This window comes from Dama dama, unplaced genomic scaffold (genome assembly GCF_033118175.1).
Source record: "Dama dama isolate Ldn47 unplaced genomic scaffold, ASM3311817v1 ptg000096l, whole genome shotgun sequence".
In the NCBI taxonomy this organism is placed as follows: domain Eukaryota; kingdom Metazoa; phylum Chordata; class Mammalia; order Artiodactyla; family Cervidae; genus Dama; species Dama dama.
In genome coordinates, this window is record NW_026870910.1 from 8,853,473 (window position 1) to 8,860,655 (window position 7,183).

A 7,183-nucleotide genomic window follows, 5' to 3' on the forward strand; every position below is an offset into this window, starting at 1 on the left:
GGTGTGAAAAATATGATGAGCTTCAAAAGGTGTCAAATATATGAGGAGCATGAAACGGTCTGAAAATTAGGAGGAGCATGAAACGGTGATCAAAAACATGAAGAGTCTGAAAAGGTGTGAAAATTATGAAGAGCTTCAAAAGGTGTCAAAAATATGAGGAGCATGAAACGGTCTGAAAAATAGGAGGAGCATGAAACGGTGTTCAAAAACATGAAGAGCCTGAAAAAGTGTGAAAAATACGAAGAGCTTCAAAAGATGTGAAATATATGAGGAAAATGAAATGGCGTGAAAAATAGGAGGAGCATGAAGCTGTGTTCAAAACCATGAGAGCCTGAAAAAGTGTGAAATATATGAAGAGCTTCAAAAGGTGTGAAATACATGAGGAGCATGAAACAGTTTGAAAAATAGGAGGAACATGAAGCGGTGTTCAAAAACATGAAGAGCCTGAAAAGTTGTGAAAAATATGAAGAGCTTCAAATCGTGTCAAATATGTGAGGAGCATGAAACGGTCTGAAAAATAGGAGTCGCAAGAAGCGGTGTTCAAAAACATGAAGAGCCTGAAAACGTGTGAAAAATATAAAGAGCTTTAAAAGGTATGAAAGATATGAAGAGCGTCACAAGGTGTCAAAAATATGAGGAGCATGAAACGGTCTGAAAAATAGGAGGAGCATGAAGCGGTGTTGAAAAACATGCAAAGCCTGAAAAGGTGTGAAAAATATGATGAGCTTCAAAAGGTGTCAAAAATATGAGGAGCATGAAACGGTCTGAAAAATAGGAGTCGCAAGAAGCGGTGTTCAAAAACATGAAGAGCCTGAAAACGTGTGAAAAATATAAAGAGCTTCAAAAGCTGTGAAAAATATGAAGAGCTTCAAAAGGTGTCAAAAATATGAGGAGCATGAAACGATCTGAAAAATAGGAGTCGCAATAAGCGGTGTTCAAAAACATGAAGAGCCTGAAAACGTGTGAAAAATATGAAGAGCTTCAAAAGTTGTGAAAAATATGAAGAGCTTCAAACCGTGTCAAAAATGAGATGAGTATGAAACGGTCTGAACAATAGGAGGAGCAAGAAGCGTTTTTGAAAAACATGAAGAGACTGAAAAGGTGTGAAAAATATGAAAAGCTTCAAAAGATGTCAAAAATATGAGGAGCATGAAATGGTCTGAAATATAGCAGGGGCATGAAGCGGTGTTCAAAAACATGAAGAGCCTGAAAAGGTGAGAAAAATCTGAAGAGCTTCAAAAGGTGTCAAAAATATAAGGAGCATGAAACGGTCTGAAAAATAGGAGGAGCATGAAGCGGTGTTCAAAAACATGAAAAGCCTGAAAAGGTGTGAAAAATATGAAGAGCTTCAAAAGGTGTGAAATATATGAGGAGCATGAAACTCTCTGAAAAATAGGAGGAGCATGAAGTGTTGTTCAAAAACATGAAGACCTGAAAAGTTGTGAAAAATCTGAAAAGCTGCAAAAGGTGTCAAAAATGTGATGAGCATGAAACGGTCTGAAAAATAGGAGGACCATGAAGTGGTGTTCAAAAAATGAAGAGCCTGAAAAGGTGGAATTTATATGAAGAGTTTCAAAAGCTGTCAAAAATACGAGGAGCATGAAATGGTCTGAAAAATAGGAGGAGCATGAAGCGGTGTTGAAATACATGAAAAGCCTGAAAAGGTGTGAAAAATATGAAGAGCTTCAAAAGGTGTCAAAAATTAGAGGAGCAAGAAAAGTTCTGAAAAATAGGAGGAGCATGAAGTGGTGTTCAAAACATGAAGAGCCTGAAAAGGTGTGAAAAATATGAAGAGCTTCAAAATGTGTCAAAAATATGAGGAGCATGAAACGGTCTGCAAAACACGAGGAGCATGAAGTGGTTTTGAAAAACATGAAGAGCGTGAAAACGTGTGATAAATATGAAGAGCTTCAAAAGGTGTCAAAAATATGAGGAGCATGAAACGGTCTGAAAATTCGGAGGAGCAAGAAACGGTGTTCAAAAACATGAAGAGCCTGAAAAGGTGTGAAAAATATGAAGAGCTACAAAAGATGTGAAATATATGAGGAGCATGAAATGATCTGAAAAATAGGAGGAGCATGAAATGGTGTTAAAAAACATGAAGAGCCTGAAAAGGTTTGAAAATTATGAAGACCTTCAAAATGTGTCATAAAAAAGGAGGAGCATGAAATGGTGTTCAAAAACATGAAGAGCCTGAAAAGGTGTGAAAAATATTAAGATCTTCAAAAGGTGTCAAAAACATGAGGAGCATGAAACGATCTGAAAAATAGGAGGAACATGAAGCACGGTTGAAAAACATAAAGAGCCTGAAAAGGTGTGAAAAATACGAAGAGCTTCAAAAGTTGTCAAAAATATTAGGAGCATAAAACACTCTTAAAAATAGGAGGAGCATGAAGCGGTGTTGAAAAACATGAAGAGCCTGAAAAGTTGTGAAAAATATGAAGAGCATTAAAAGGTGTCAAAAATATGAGGAGCATGAAACGGTCTGAAAAAAAGGAGGAGTATGAAGCGGTGTTGAAAACATGAAAAGCCTGAAAATGTGTGAAAAATATGAAGAGCTTCCAAAGGTGTGAAAAATATGATTAGCTTTGAAATGTGTCAATAATGAGAGGAGCATGAAACGGTGTGAAAAATAGGAGGAGCTTGAAGCGGTGTGGAAAAAGATGAAGAGCCTGAAAATGTGTGAAATATATGAAGAGCTTCAAAAGGTGTCAAATATATGAGGAGCATGAAACGGTCTGAAAATTAGGAGGAGCATGAAACGGTGATCAAAAACATGAAGAGTCTGAAAAGGTGTGAAAAATATGAAGATCTTCAGAAGGTGTAAAAAATATGAGGAGCATGAAACGGTCTGAAATATAGGAGGAGCATGAAACGGTGTTGAAAAACATGAAGAGCCTGAAAAGGTGTGAAAAATATGAAGAGCGTAAAAAGGTGTGAAATACATGAGGAGCATTAAACGGTCTGAAAATAGTAGAAGCATGAAGTGGTGTTCAAAAACATGAAGAGCCTGAAAAGGTGTGAAAAATATGAAGAGCTTCAAAATGTGTTAAAAACATGACGAGCATGAAACGGTCTGAAAAATAGGTGGAGCATGAAACGGTGTTGAGAACATGAAGAGCCTGAAAAGGTGTGAAAAATATGAAGAGCTTCAAAAGATGTCAAAAATATGAGGAGCATGAAGCGGTCCGAAAAATAGGATGAGCATGAAGCGGTGTTGAAAACATTAAGAGCCTGAAAAGGTGGGAAATATATAAAGAGCTTGAAAAGGTGTCAAAAATATGAGGAGCATGAAACGGTGTGAAAAATAGGAGAAGCATGAAGTGATGTTGAGAAACCTGAAGAGACTGAAAAGGTGTGAAAAATATGAAGAGCTACAAAAGATGTGAAATATATGAGGAGCATGAAATGATCTGAAAAATAGGAGGAGCATGAAATGGTGTTAAAAAACATGAAGAGCCTGAAAAGGTTTGAAAATTATGAAGACCTTCAAAATGTGTCATAAAAAAGGAGGAGCATGAAATGGTGTTCAAAAACATGAAGAGCCTGAAAAGGTGTGAAAAATATTAAGATCTTCAAAAGGTGTCAAAAACATGAGGAGCATGAAACGATCTGAAAAATAGGAGGAACATGAAGCACGGTTGAAAAACATAAAGAGCCTGAAAAGGTGTGAAAAATACGAAGAGCTTCAAAAGTTGTCAAAAATATTAGGAGCATAAAACACTCTTAAAAATAGGAGGAGCATGAAGCGGTGTTGAAAAACATGAAGAGCCTGAAAAGTTGTGAAAAATATGAAGAGCATTAAAAGGTGTCAAAAATATGAGGAGCATGAAACGGTCTGAAAAAAAGGAGGAGTATGAAGCGGTGTTGAAAACATGAAAAGCCTGAAAATGTGTGAAAAATATGAAGAGCTTCCAAAGGTGTGAAAAATATGATTAGCTTTGAAATGTGTCAATAATGAGAGGAGCATGAAACGGTGTGAAAAATAGGAGGAGCTTGAAGCGGTGTGGAAAAAGATGAAGAGCCTGAAAATGTGTGAAATATATGAAGAGCTTCAAAAGGTGTCAAATATATGAGGAGCATGAAACGGTCTGAAAATTAGGAGGAGCATGAAACGGTGATCAAAAACATGAAGAGTCTGAAAAGGTGTGAAAAATATGAAGATCTTCAGAAGGTGTCAAAAATATGAGGAGCATGAAACGGTCTGAAATATAGGAGGAGCATGAAACGGTGTTGAAAAACATGAAGAGCCTGAAAAGGTGTGAAAAATATGAAGAGCGTAAAAAGGTGTGAAATACATGAGGAGCATTAAACGGTCTGAAAGTAGTAGAAGCATGAAGTGGTGTTCAAAAACATGAAGAGCCTGAAAAGGTGTGAAAAATATGAAAAGCGTCAAAAGGTGTCAAAAATATGAGGAGAATGAAACGATCTGAAAAATATGAGGAGCATGAAGCGGTGTTCAAAAATATGAGAAGCCTGAAAAGGTGTGAAAAATATGAAGAGCGTCAAAAGGTGTCAAAAATATGAGGAGGATGAAACGATCTGAAAAATATGAGGAGCATGAAGCGGTGTTCAAAAACATGACAAGCCTCAAAAGGTGTGAAAAATATGAGGAGCTTCAAAGCTGTCAGAAATATGTGGAGCATGAAACGGTCTGAAAAATAGGAGGAGCATGAAAAGGTTTTCAAATATATGAAGAGCCTGAAAAGGTGTGAAAAATAGGAAGAGCTTCAAAAGGTGTGAAATACATGAGGAGCATGAAACGGTCTGAAAAATAGGAGGAGCATGAAGCTGTATTCAAAAACATGAGAGCTTGAAAAGGTGTGAAAAATATGAAGAGCTTTAAAAGGTGTGAAAAATACGAGGAGCATGAAACGGTCTGAAAAATAGGAGGAGCATGAAACGGTGTTCAAAAACATGAAGAGCCTGAAAAGGTGTGAAAAATATGAAGAGCTTCAAAAGGTGTGAAAAATATGAAGAGCATGAAACGGTCTGAAAAATAGGAGGAGCATGAAACGGTGTTGAAAAACATGAAGAGCCTGAAAACGTGTGAAAAATACGAAGAGCTTTAAAAGGTATGAAAGATATGAAGAGCGTCACAAGGTGTCAAAAATATGAGGAGCATGAAACGGTCTGAAAAATAGGAGGAGCATGAAGCGGTGTTGAAAAACATGCAAAGCCTGAAAAGGTGTGAAAAATATGATGAGCTTCAAAAGGTGTCAAATATATGAGGAGCATGAAACGGTCTGAAAATTAGGAGGAGCATGAAACGGTGATCAAAAACATGAAGAGTCTGAAAAGGTGTGAAAATTATGAAGAGCTTCAAAAGGTGTCAAAAATATGAGGAGCATGAAACGGTCTGAAAAATAGGAGGAGCATGAAACGGTGTTCAAAAACATGAAGAGCCTGAAAAAGTGTGAAAAATACGAAGAGCTTCAAAAGATGTGAAATATATGAGGAAAATGAAATGGCGTGAAAAATAGGACGAGCATGAAGCTGTGTTCAAAACCATGAAGCCTGAAAAAGTGTGAAATATATGAAGAGCTTCAAAAGGTGTGAAATACATGAGGAGCATGAAACAGTTTGAAAAATAGGAGGAACATGAAGCGGTGTTCAAAAATATGAAGAGCCTGAAAAGTTGTGAAAAATATGAAGAGCTTCAAATCGTGTCAAAAATGTGAGGAGCATGAAACGGTCTGAAAAATAGGAGGAGCATGAAACGGTGTTCAAAAACATGAAGAGCCTGAAAAGGTGTGAAAAATATGAAGAGCTTCAAAAGGTGTGAAAAATATGAAGAGCATGAAACGGTCTGAAAAATAGGAGGAGCATGAAACGGTGTTGAAAAACATGAGGAGACTGAAAACGTGTGAAAAATACGAAGAGCTTTAAAAGGTATGAAAGATATGAAGAGCGTCACAAGGTGTCAAAAATATGAGGAGCATGAAACGGTCTGAAAAATAGGAGGAGCATGAAGCGGTGTTGAAAAACATGCAAAGCCTGAAAAGGTGTGAAAAATATGATGAGCTTCAAAAGGTGTCAAAAATATGAGGAGCATGAAACGGTCTGAAAAATAGGAGTCGCAAGAAGCGGTGTTCAAAAACATGAAGAGCCTGAAAACGTGTGAAAAATATAAAGAGCTTCAAAAGCTGTGAAAAATATGAAGAGCTTCAAAAGGTGTCAAAAATATGAGGAGCATGAAACGATCTGAAAAATAGGAGTCGCAATAAGCGGTGTTCAAAAACATGAAGAGCCTGAAAACGTGTGAAAAATATGAAGAGCTTCAAAAGTTGTGAAAAATATGAAGAGCTTCAAACCGTGTCAAAAATGAGATGAGTATGAAACGGTCTGAACAATAGGAGGAGCAAGAAGCGTTTTTGAAAAACATGAAGAGACTGAAAAGGTGTGAAAAATATGAAAAGCTTCAAAAGATGTCAAAAATATGAGGAGCATGAAATGGTCTGAAATATAGCAGGGGCATGAAGCGGTGTTCAAAAACATGAAGAGCCTGAAAAAGTGAGAAAAATCTGAAGAGCTTCAAAAGGTGTCAAAAATATAAGGAGCATGAAACGGTCTGAAAAATAGGAGGAGCATGAAGCGGTGTTCAAAAACATGAAAAGCCTGAAAAGGTGTGAAAAATATGAAGAGCTTCAAAAGGTGTGAAATATATGAGGAGCATGAAACTCTCTGAAAAATAGGAGGAGCATGAAGTGTTGTTCAAAAACATGAAGACCTGAAAAGTTGTGAAAAATCTGAAAAGCTGCAAAAGGTGTCAAAAATGTGATGAGCATGAAACGGTCTGAAAAATAGGAGGACCATGAAGTGGTGTTCAAAAAATGAAGAGCCTGAAAAGGTGGAATTTATATGAAGAGTTTCAAAAGCTGTCAAAAATACGAGGAGCATGAAATGGTCTGAAAAATAGGAGGAGCATGAAGCGGTGTTGAAATACATGAAAAGCCTGAAAAGGTGTGAAAAATATGAAGAGCTTCAAAAGGTGTCAAAAATTAGAGGAGCAAGAAAAGTTCTGAAAAATAGGAGGAGCATGAAGTGGTGTTCAAAACATGAAGAGCCTGAAAAGGTGTGAAAAATATGAAGAGCTTCAAAATGTGTCAAAAATATGAGGAGCATGAAACGGTCTGCAAAACACGAGGAGCATGAAGTGGTTTTGAAAAACATGAAGAGCGTG